A 13081-nucleotide genomic window follows, 5' to 3' on the forward strand; every position below is an offset into this window, starting at 1 on the left:
ATATCTTAGCTTCTTAAGCCTTCTAGCTAACTCTTATAGTAAGCTTTCAACCAATGACTCCCAAATCAGTTGGCTTTAGGATATTAGGTGTAGAACACTCCTCAAGCTTACTGACTCAATTCAAAAAAATCTATAAGGTGAGACAGACTCTATAACAGTCTTTTAGCATCCCTGCCTTTTGATGCAAACTATAATGCTTACCTAGGCGAAGGAGCTCAGTTACTCAATGAGACAATGCTAAATTATTTTTTTATCTTCTTTTTTTTACAATAAAAAGAGATTTTTGCATACCTCGATCTTTCCACCCATACCCCATGAAGCAAATTCTTCGTTGAGATGATGGAAAGAATGTTCTGAAAATACTCCAAAATTTGATCTGGTCTAAGTCCTACCATATAGTAGATTTTCTTAATAATTTGCCCCTTAGTGTCTTTAAAATTATCTAGACCATTAATCACTTATTAATTAGGATGCCTGATTAACTTCAAATCGAGATAAAATTTAGATATGCAAAGTTAATTATTTCTGATCATACTTGAGGACTCAATTAAATTAGTTTTTCTCCTCTCCAACTTAATTCATTATCCCCAATGGAAGAAAAGAATCATAATAAAATATAATAAGAAAGGATACCACCTGAGTTTAATATGCATATTCATTATTGAGAGATCCCTCATTATTGGGTATGGTGTGTATTAGATGTATATCCTAGAAACCAATATGGCTGATACATTATAATAATTCTAGAGTATAATTTTATACTTAATATATTGATATGATCAATAAAAAGATAATTTCTTTTTCATTCAAGTGTGATGTATTCTTGAATCATCCATGGAATTAGTTTCGATACATATTTTTAAAGTATTGAGAATTAGAGACATATATTTAATTCCTAAATACTCCCGATCATAGGATCATTATGAGGATGGTGATAGATCCGAATAGACTGACACACAAATCACTTCCTTCAGGATAGATAAGTCTCTGGTCTACTGTGTAAAGACACAGAGTGACGAGTGTAGATAGTTGTTAGAGAACAACTAGTACTGAGCGTGACCTACGAGAGATCACTTGAATTTCTATTCAATCGTTAGTGATTGTCTCGATGCTGTAGTTGTATGATTGATTTTTTAATTTGAGATGGTACTGTTGCTCGCAGTGAGACTGCTGAAGTTTGACTGACACATAAATATAGATCTCAATAAGCCCTTGTAGTGGATGTTGGCAACAGTTTGTCCATTGTAGGAGTGGGGTGTGCATCAAGATAGGATCTATCGATCTTGATAGAAAAGAGTAGTCCTATGAGATTTGAAAGACTAAGTTCAAGAATCTATGGCCATAATAGTGTGATCGATGGAAAGAAATTTCATAGAAGTCACAACTGGACTTGAGCTAATTGAATCTATCATATGACTAATGTTGAGATTTGAAGATTTATCCATAACCTGCCATCTAGTTGGGAGTCATGATAGAGAGACTGAATCATACGTTAACTATACCTAGAGATTCATTTCAATTCTATTGGGTTGCCACTACATACTGCTAGGTGTCACTAACAGATTGTGAGAGCTCATTGGGATCATTCTGGATCGACAATCCATGCTGAATTAGAGTAAAATTATTTCGATCCATTGAAAAGAGTTTCAATGATACAATGATAGAGATCATTGTATATCTCACTACCAGATAGAATTAAATCTATGGGGTCACACAACAAAGAGATTAGGTCTGGAATAAGTAATTGAGCTTATGAAGTATTGATGTGCAAATCTTAAAATTTGTAAATAAAATCGCAAGCGCACAGTGTGCAGAGTAGCACGACCAGCGAGTACGGGTCGATCCCACAGAGACTTGGTTTAAAAATGATTTTCAAATCTATGCTCAAGCGAGCTTTAACGAAAATCAAAAATCGAAAGTTGTTTGCTAAAGACAATAAGACTAAGGATCTAGGGTTTTTGAATCCACTAGATCTAGATTAGAGAATTCTACCTAGAATTTTTTTTATTGATCCTAATGACTACTCCTCTTGTCTTTCCCAAGCATAGATTATGAAGGGACTAAGGTCCAACGATAACCCATCAAGATTCTTTACAGGGGAGTAGTAACTAGGATCCCTTAGGGTTTTTTCCTTCTATGCACTGAATCAAGCATGAACTATGAAGGGACTCTGACCCAACTGTAGTTCATCAAAAATTTTTGGCAAAAGAGGAAGAAAAAGAAATCCTAAGAAAAAGAAAGAACCCTATGTAAAATCCCTACTCGTGATCTAGCTTCATCGCAAACCCTAGAAGGGATGCTTAGCTAGACATGATCTAAATCTACTTGCAAAATTTAAATACAGAAAAATAAACTATCTTAATTTCATAAATTAAACTATCCTAATTGCATAAATTTAAACTGCATAATTTAAATTAACCTAATTGCATAAAATTAAATTGCATAATGTAAAGAGATAAAATTACATAAAAATAAGATTTTATATAAAAAAAAAATTATTACAAAAACTTCAAAGCTCGAGGCTTGAGAAGAAAGCTAAAAACCCCACTATCTAGGGTTACAAGTTTGATCGGAAGGAAAGAATCATTAAAACAAGGGCCTTTGGGGGCTTTTTATAGGCATTTGGGGGTTATAAGATTTTCAAAACTTTAGATGTGTGACTAAGAGATTTTAGAGGGCTGTTATGGGGGTTTAAAAGCTCAAATCTCGCTCAAAAAGTACTTAAATCGATCAAGAAACCCTAAAAATTATTTCAACCGTCCGATCTTCATCTAAAATACCCAATTCATCTAATAAATCAAGTCGGAAGTGATTCTGGGCCGTCGGATCATGATCTGGGTGAAGTGCTGTCGTTGGATCGTGCTGTAGAGATGGGATCAGGTCGGATGCGTTGCGGACCGTCCGATCAAGGTGCTAGAAGATTTCGTCCATTGGATCGCGCTGCAGAAGGATCCCGTGTTATCCTAGTATTTATTGATTCTTGCAATTGCCTTGATTACGATTGGATCTTGACCAGCTGCGATGGTGGCCGTGCAATGGTGCAAAAATGTGGAGCGTTGGATCTTGATTGGAGAAGATCGGACCATCGAGTGATGTGAAGTTACTAGATTGCCCTTCGGACCTTCTTCTCTCTCCTCATGAGCCCTGGACTGCGCGCGTGGATCGGGCTCGCGATGCGTTGCGGTGAGTCGAGACTCGCTGATTGGCTGGTTTATGGTGTGCCGATGGGTCCATGATCCAGGCGCCTGTTGCTGTGGACCAGACGGCTAACCAGATCACCAAATCAGTTGATTTTTGATCAATTTTGACCTGATTTGACTCGGGTTTGACCCAATTGAGTTTTCTTTCTTCATTCTTCAATTTCTAGGTCAATTTAACTCCGTTTTGCATAAAATTTATGCCGTTGGAATCCTCTTTTCTTGTTCTTTCTATTGATGATCTCTTCTTCTGCAAAATATAATAACACGTATCAATTTCCTAATAAAGTTAAAAAATTTAGATATTAATTGATACTTTTTATGTCAATTTGTGACATAAATCACACCTCCCAACTTAATCATTGCTAGTCCCTTAGCAATGTACCAAAATAAGATCATATTCCAAAAAGATCCTTCCTTTGCAAATTAATTTAAGATCGAAATTCAAGAAGTTTTCTAGTATTACTAAGTAATGAGCTTCGAATTAGAATCGGTAGTCAGTCTACTTAGGAGCTTTCTTAGAGTACACTTAAAGTTTTATAGCACTTGTGTGAGTGATAACTAACTTAGTATTTCAGTATTAACTTGTACAGGCCAATTGTATCATTTTTCATAACTTAGTTCGATTAATTTTCTATACACCCCAGATTAAACAAAGAACTAAGGTAGCTTTCACACTGTTTTTTTTTTTTTTGCTGAGCATCCTGGCCTTCCCACCACCGTTTGATGCGAATCTCAACACTTGACTTAGGTGAAGAGACCCGATTACTAGGCTTAGGGCAATCCATATTTACTCTGTGTTTTGCATTTTATTTCAGGCAGGTAGCACTTTCCTTAAATTCAAATTTCTTCAATTGGGGTGTAGAGAAAATTATCTAATTTAAATAATACTCAAATCCTTAATTGGCCTTACAATTAACACCTACTTTACGTTGTTAGTGTGCATGTGCAATTGAAAGTGCTAATAGTCTTTAAATGACCTAGGCCACCAAGAGTCTAACCAGCTAATCTTCTCCGTGACTCACTACATTTATTAGCAAATACTTTCTAACTTACTCTTATTTCTTTTCTAGATTAATTTATTTCAATTTTTTTTTAATATATTAAATGCAAGAAATAACTCATAGTGGAAGGAAAAGGAAATGATAACACCTTATTTTGTTCACTGAAGTAGCAGCTTCTTGACAAATCCCTGCAGCCTTCTGATCAGGGAGCCACCCCAACTTGACCGACATTGTCCCCAATGGAGTTTATCTAATTTATTTGTCCTAAGCAAACTGAAAACAAAGAAAGCATTAGAAATTAAATAAGCTGGGTTGCCTCCCAGAAGCACTAAGTTTTATGTCTTCAGCCAGACCAAACCTCGAAGCAATTTAATCAGAATAAGTTGGTTCATAAAGAACCATGGCATCTTCAACAGTCTCGACAGGTAATTCCAAGAATGGTTTTAATCATTGACCATTAACTTTAAAGATAACACCATTACTTGGATTTTCTATCTCAACAGCTCCGTGTGAAAAGACTTCCTTTACTAAAAATGGTCCTGTCCATCTAGACCTAAGCTTTTCTGGAAACAGATGTAATCTAGAGTTATATAAGAGCACCTTTTGTCTGATATTGAAAATTTTTCTCATAATTGATTGATCATGAAATGCTTTGGTTCGTTCCTTGTATATCCTTGCATTTTCATAGGCTTCATTTCTAAGTTCTTCTAATTCATTCAACTGAAGCTTCCTATGGTTTCCAGCATCGTTCAAATTTGTATTTAGTTGTTTGATGGCTCACATGGCTTTGTGTTCTATCTCAATAGGCAAGTGACATGGTTTACCAAACACAATCCTATAAGGAGACATTCCTAGATTGGTCTTGAAAGCGGTTCGGTATGCCCAAGTGCATCAATTAATTTCAAAGACCAATCCTTTCTATTGGCACTAACAGTTTTTTTCAGGATCTGTTTGATTTGTCGGTTTGACACTTCAACTTGCCCACTAGTTTGAGGATGATATGGTGTGGCCAATTTGTGGGTGACATTATACTTTTTCATCAATGTTACAAAAGGTCGGTTACAAAAATGGGTTCCCCGATCACTAATGATTGCCCTAGGAATACCGAAACGGGAGAGAATATTTTCTTTAAGAAACTTAATGATCATTTTGCTATCGGGTGTTCTACATGCAATTGCTTCTATCCATTTTGAAACATAATCAACTGCTACTAGAATATATTCATTTTCAAAGAAATTTGGAAATGGTCCCATGAAATCGATCTCCCAAACATCAAAAACTTCAACTACCAAGATTGGGTTGAGTGGCATCATGTGTCGCTTGGTGATTCGACCTATTTTCTGACATTGAGCACAACTTTTACAATATTCATGAGCATCCTTAAACAAATTGGGCCAATAAAAACCACATTGGAGAACCTTAGTAGCAGTTTTCTTAGACGCGAAGTGACCCCCACATGCTTGATCATGACAAAAAGATAAAATATTCATGACTTCGTTATCTGGGAGACACCTTCTAATAATTTGATCAGGATATTGTTTAAAAAGATAAGGATCATCCCAAATGAAATACTTCACTTGGGCAAAGAATTTATATTTATCCTGCTTAGTCCAATGAGAAGGTATCTTACCTATGGCTAAATAATTTACAATATCAGCAAACCAAGGTTCAGTAGACACAGACATGAGTTGCTCATCTGGGAAAGATTCATTGATGGGTGGTTCACTAGATGGTGCGACTGAAATTCAGGATAAATGATCTGCTAGAACGTTCTCAGTGCCTTTCTTGTCCCTAATTTCTAGGTCAAATTCTTGAAGGAGCAAAATCCATCTGATTAAGTGTGCCTTGGCATCCTTCTTTGCTAGGAGATGTCTAATGGCTGAGTGATCGGTGTAAACAATGGTGTGGGTCCCAACCAAATAAGATCTAAATTTCTCTAAAGCAAAGACAACGGCAAGAAACTCCTTCTCAGTTGTGGTGTAGTTAAGCTGCGCATCATTTAAGATTTTACTTGCATAATATATCACTCTAGGCAGCTTATTTATCCGTTGACCTAAGATTGCGCCCACAACATGATCGGACGCATCACACATTAATTCAAATGGTTCAGACCAGACAGGAGGATGAATGATTGGAGCTGATACAAGTGCTTTTTTTAGAAATTCAAAAGATTCCAAGCACTCATGAGTAAATTCAAATTTGGTATCCTTTGCCAAAAGATTAGTCAGTGGACGTGCTACTTTGCTAAAGTTGGCAATAAACCTTCTATAGAATCCAGCATGACCTAAAAATGAATGTATTTCTTTCACAGATTTAGGTGGTGGAAGACTTGCAATTAGATCTATTTTGGCCTTGTCCACTTCAATCTCCTTTTTAGAAATGACATGGCCAAAAACTATTCCCTGTTTGACCATAAACTGACATTTTTCTCAGTTGAGAACTAAGTGCTTCTCCTTACATCGTTCTAGAACTAATTGCAGGTGATTCAGACACTCGGAGAAGGTTAGGCCAAAAACAGAAAAGTCATCCATAAAAATTTCTAGAAATCATTCTATCATATCTGAAAACATGCTGATCATGCATCTCTGGAAGGTTGCCGGTGCATTACATAGTCCAAAGGGCATTCGTCTATAGGCAAAAGTACCAAATGGACAGGTGAATGTAGTCTTTTCTTGATCTTCAGCGGCTATGGGGATCTGGTTGTAACCGGAGTATCCATCAAGAAAATAGTAAAACTCTTATCCGGCTAGTCTTTCCAACATTTGATCAATAAATGGCAAAGGAAAGTGATCTTTCCTTGTCGCAGCATTCAACTTTCTATAGTCTATACAGACCCTCCATCCCGTTTGGGTCCTAGTTGGGATAAGTTCGTTTGCATCATTTTGGACCACTGTTACCCCAGATTTCTTGGGTACTACTTGAACTGGACTTACCCAAGAGCTATCAGAAATAGGATAAATTATTCCACTATCTAGGAGTTTCAGAATCTTCTTTTTAACTACATCCTTCATAGCTGGATTAAGCCTTCTTTGGGCTTCTCTTGTTGGTTTAGCCTCTTCCTCTAAGTATATTCTATGTTGAACTATAGAAGGGCTTATTCCTTTGATATCTGCTATGGTCCAACCTATTGCTTCTTGATTTGCTTTTAGAACTGACACTAACTCCTCCTCTTGCTTGGGATCTAGGTCTGATGCAATAATTACAGGCAAAGTTTCTTTGGGTCCTAGATATGCATACTTGAGATGTTCTGGGAGGGGTTTCAGTTCTAAAATGGGTGCTTCCTCTATCGATGGTTTAGGTGATGATTTCACCATCTCAATGATTGGTTCAGTAGGAAGTGTCGATTCCTGATTAATCTGATTTTCTTTAAGTATTTCATTGACATCCTCAGACTCATGGATTAACCAGAGATTAGACTCTAGGTCGACTTCATCATCACTAATGTCAATGGATTCATAAATACCATCTTGAACTACATTGACATCAGCATGAGAAAAGGACTCCTGTTCTAAGTTAAAAATATTAAGCTCAATGGTCATATTCCCAAAGGATAACTTCATTAGACCATTTCGACAATTGATTTTAGCATTGGCCGTAGCTAAGAATGGTCTTCCTAAAATGACAGGTATATGTCCTTTAGAATTCGCAACTGGCTCAGTCTCTAAAACAATAAAATCTACAGGAAAAATGAAATTTTCAACTTTTATCAGAACATCCTCGACCATTCCCTTAGGGATCCTGAGAGATCTATCGGCTAACTGTAATGTGATCCCAGTAAGTTAAAGTTTTTCTAATCCTAGTTGCTCATACACCGAATATGGAAGGATATTCACACTAGCTCCTAGATCTAGCAAGGTCTTTTTTATATTGGTTTCTCCAATAACACAAGAAATTGTTGGAGCTCCAGGGTCCTTATATTTAATTGGCACATGGCTAGATAGGTATGAACTGACACTTGCAGCCAAAAATATTTTCTTTGGTACATTAGTGGTCCTTTTCCTAGTGCAAAGATCTTTTAAAAATTTGGCATAAGTTGGAACCTGATGGATTATATCTAAAAGAGGAATATTAACTTGGACTTGTTTAAAAACCTCTAAAATTTTGTCTAAATGTTCAGATTTATTGGATTTCAGTCTGTTTGGAAAAGGAGCTCTAGGACTTTTAAGTACTGGACTAGATGAATTTTCAGTTTCTGGTGCTTGAGGTTGAAAGGTAGTAGTTTTAGAAGGTGACTCGGCAGATGAGTCCTCTATATCATCAAGTGCAACTACCTTATTGTCTATTTGTTTTCCCGATCTTAAGGTATGAATGGTATTTACACCATTAACTTGGTTTCCTTGTTGGGGTCGTGGACCATTTTGGTTCCTAGGATTTGGCTCAGGTTGGCTAGGTAACCTACCATATTCTCGTTCACTAATGGTCGAAGCCAGCTGACTTACTTGCATTTCCAGATGGGCTATAGCTTGGGTGTTATTATTTATGAGTTGACCCATGTTTTGCATAAAGCTGGTATGTGTCTTCATCATGGCTTCTAGGCTTTTCTCTAAAGAGGTAATTTTCTTGTCATTATCATGGAAGCCTGACGGGTTGTTCATCACTGGGTTGGACCTTAGATTTTGCTGATTGAAATTTGGATTGCCTACATTAGGATTCTGGGACCATGAGAAATTTGGGTGATTCCTCCAACCTGGGTTATATGTGGGTGCATAAAGATTGTTCAATGGTCCTTGATAGGTGGCATTCACCTGTGCACACTCATTCGAGTAGGAACATTCTTCTAAGACATGGTCTGGTGCATTGCACCCTTTACACATGGGTGCAGATATTTGATTTACATTGGCTGGTCTCTGTAATTCTAAGGCTTCCAATCTACGTGTTAAGGTTGCAATCTTGGCCTCTGATGCTAGGGTTGGTTGAATTTGATGCATTCCTCCTCTTGAAGGTGTAGCTTTATCAGGTTCCCTAGTTGTTTCCCACTGTAAATTTTTTTCGGCTAGGTCTTCTAAGAATTGCCAAGCTTCAGTAGTTTCTTTGTCCATAAATTGGCCTTGGCACATGGACTCTAGCATGGTTCTTGAGTTTGAATCTAACCCCTCATAGATGATCTGGCATAGTCTCCAAGTTTCTATTCCATGGTGTGGGCATTGGGTCAAAAGATTCTTGAAACGATCAAAGTACTTCCAAAATGATTCACCAGCTAGTTGGTAAAATTGATTTATTTCATTCCTAATCCTAGCTGTTTTATGATGGGAGAAATACTTTTTCAAAAATATTCTCACAAAACCCTCCCAGGTATTCTCACAAAACCCTCCCAGGTAGTGACAGAATGGTTTGGCAGACTATAAAGCCACTTCTTAGCATTATCCTTAAGAGCAAAGTTGATTAATCTAAGTTTGACCTCATCCTCTGTTAATTGCAGTTTCATGGTTGCACATACCTCCTCAAATTCTCTAATAAATATATAAGCATCCTCTAATCCTGTAAATTTTGGAAGCATATTTATGATTTGAGGTTTGATTTCAAAATTGTTAGCTGTGGGTTGTGGCAACCTGATACAAGATGGTTGGATGGAGCCAACTGGATAACACAAATCCTTAAGGGTCATGGGTTGGATTGGTTCAACCATTGGAACAACAGGAATTGACTCAATTCTAACTAGACGATCCGACACTCTTCTCCACACACGAGGTGTACGGTTCTCGATGTTTATACAATTTTTTTTATAAAATTTTTATGTATAAGAAAAAGAAAGAAAAGAGAAAAAGTTCTAAAGAAAAGATCCTAAGGAGTCTTAAATCTAAAGAAAAGTAACCAAATTAATTTAAATTTTAATAATTTTTTTTATTTTTCAAACAAGTGAAACAATAAATTAAACTCAATCTATCCTAGGGTTAACCTAAATCTAGATAGCTCCTAACTGTTCCAAGATGACCCTTCAAGCCTTCCAAGTGGAGATTGATCAACTAGTTAGCCAGGTAAGTATAAGAGGTGGGAGGTTCACTCATCGTTGCCTTTCTAGACACCAAACGAGTTGGCCAGGCCAGCAACTGAACCAATTTAACAAACCACCCTCAGGGACTTGCCTAGACACCAACTAATCAAACAACTCAAACTTGGTAGAACTCTTAGGGTTCCTTGTCCAATTGAGCTCGAATTCCTTAAGGTTGACGTCTAATTGATTTTAAGATTAAAGGTCTAGGTAATGCAATATGATGGAGATGGTTTTCGGGCTAAAGAAGGGTAATGAAATCCCCACCTTATCTTGTTAATCGGTTGATGCCCTTAGATTAATTATAAAAATGCAAATGCAAATAAACAAGATGACCAAAAATGTAAAAGATTTTAATTTAGAATTTTTTTTTTATTTTGATATTTTCTTCACGATTATGAAATATCTTTTGTTTTGTTTTTTTTTTTTTTTATGATTAAGTAAATTCAAATGATTCGGTCTAAAAGGAAAAGTAATTAACTAAAAATAATAAAAGAGAAATTAGAAGCATACCTGAGTTTTCCAGCAATCACCAACTAAATCTAAAAACCTAAAAGAAAAAGAAAGAGAGTTATAAAGCATGAAGAACAAATATTTGAAAATAATTTAAAATACCAAATCCCCAGCAACGGTGCCAAAAACTTGATGTGTAAATCTTAAAATTTGTAAATAAAACCGCAAGCGCACAGTGTGCAGAGTAACACGACCAGCGAGTACGGATCGATCCCACAGAGACTTGGTTTAAAAATGATTTTCAAATCTATGCTCAAGCGAGCTTTAACGAAAATCAAAAATCGAAAGTTGTTTGCTAAAGACAATAAGACTAAGGATCTAGGGTTTTTGAATCCACTAGATCTAGATTAGGGAATTCTACCTAGAATTTTTTTTATTGATCCTAACGACTACTCCTCTTGTCTTTCCCAAGCATAGATTATGAAGGGACTAAGGCCCAACGATAACCCATCAAGATTCTTTACAGGGGAGTAGTAACTAAGATCCCTTAGGGTTTTCTCCTCCTATGCACTGAATCAAGCATGAACTATGAAGGGACTCTGACCCAACTGTAGTTCATCAAAAATTCTTGGCAAAAGAGGAAGAAAAAGAAACCCTAAGAAAAAGAAAGAACCCTATGTAAAACCCCTACTCGTGATCTAGCTTCATCGCAAACCCTAGAAGGGATGCTTAGCTAGACATGATCTAAATCTACTTGTAAAATTTAAATGCAGAAAAATAAACTACCTTAATTTCATAAATTAAACTATCCTAATTGCATAAATTTAAACTGCATAATTTAAATTAACCTAATTGCATAAAATTAAATTGCATAATGTAAAGAGATAAAATTGCATAAAAATAAGATTTTATATAAAAAAAAATTATTACAAAAATCTCAAAGCTCGAGGCTTGAGAAGAAAGCTAAAAACCCCACTATCTAGGGTTACAAGCTTGATCGGAAGGAAAGAATCATTAAAACAAGGGCCTTTGGGGGCTTTTTATAGGCATTTGGGAGTTATAAAGTTTTCAAAACTTTAGATGTGGGACTAAGAGATTTTAGAGGGCTGTTAAGGAGGTTTAGGAGCTCAAATCTCGCTCAAAAAGCACTTAAATCCATCAAGAAACCCTAGAAATTGTTTCAGCCATCTGATCTTCATCTAAAGGACCCAATTCATCTAATAAATCAAGCCGAAAGCGATTCTGGGCCGTCGGATCACGATCTGGGTGAAGCGCTGCCGTTGGATCGTGCTGTAGAGATGGGATCAGGTCGGATGCATCGCGGACCGTCCGATCAAGGCGCTGGAAGATTTCGTCCGTTGGATCGCGCTGCAGAAGGATCCCGTGTTGTCCTAGTGTTTATTGATTCTTGCAATTGCCTTGATTACGGTTGGATCTTGACCGACTGCGATGGTGGCCGTCCGATGATGCAAAAATATGAAGCGTTGGATCTTGATCGGAGAAGATCGGACCATCGAGTGATGTGAAGTTACTAGGTTGCCCTTCGGACCTTCTTCTCTCTCCTCATGAGCCCTGGACCGCGCGCGTGGATCGGGCTCGCGATGCGTTGCGGTGAGCCGAGACTCGCTGATTGACTGGTTTATGGTGCACCGATGGGTCCATGGTCCAGGCGCCTGTTGCTGTAGACCAGGCGGCTAACCAGATCACCAAATCAGTTGATTTTTGATCAATTTTGACCTGATTTGACTCGGGTTTGACCCAATTGAGTCTTCTTTCTTCATTCTTCAATTCCTGGGTCAATTTAACTCCATTTTGCGTAAAATTTACGCCGTTGGAATCCTCTTTCCTTATTCTTTCTATTGATGACCTCTTCTTCTACAAAATATAATAACAAGTATCAATTTCTTAATAAAGTTAAAAAATTTAGATATTAATTAATACTTTTTATGTCAATTTGTGACATAAATCAAGTATCAATTGAGTTTTGAGAAATCTATTGGGTTCATGATAACCTTGCTAGCATATATTTGGACCCAATTCCTCTTTTCATTAGAATTACTTATTTGATAAGATAATTTTAACTTAATTACCTACTAATAACTTATATGAATTAGATTTATAAGACTCCAATTATTGGATGTCAAAGGTTATGGATCATATTAATTAAGGGTGCAAGTCCCTAATTAATTTTCTTGATAATTATTTTTGGGCGCCACCTTGATTTGATCAAGTTGGGCGTATCCATTGATTAGAGGGCTTTTAGTTCTCTTATGGGGTCTCTCTTGGGTGTATTTTGGGGTGTCTAATTATGGGTGCAAGGGCCCCAATTATTGACGTCTAAAGGGTCTTCTAATGTAAGTTGGATAACTTAAGTAAATAGAAAACCCAATACAAGTAGGATTTGTATTATATGATTGAATAAGATTTAATCCTCATGC

The 13081-nt window shown here is 36.7% G+C and overlaps 1 non-coding gene across 1 annotated transcript; it reads left to right on the plus strand.

Annotated features, from left to right (window-relative positions):
* Nucleotides 1-9328: 9328 nt before the first annotated feature.
* LOC140856745 (small nucleolar RNA R71) lies at nt 9329-9435 on the plus strand. The gene has a single exon (XR_012140348.1). It is a non-coding gene; the product is annotated as a small nucleolar RNA R71 (small nucleolar RNA).
* The last annotated feature ends 3646 nt before the right edge of the window (nt 9436-13081 follow it).

Source organism: Elaeis guineensis, chromosome 3 (assembly GCF_000442705.2).
Source record: "Elaeis guineensis isolate ETL-2024a chromosome 3, EG11, whole genome shotgun sequence".
In the NCBI taxonomy this organism is placed as follows: Eukaryota; Viridiplantae; Streptophyta; class Magnoliopsida; order Arecales; family Arecaceae; genus Elaeis; species Elaeis guineensis.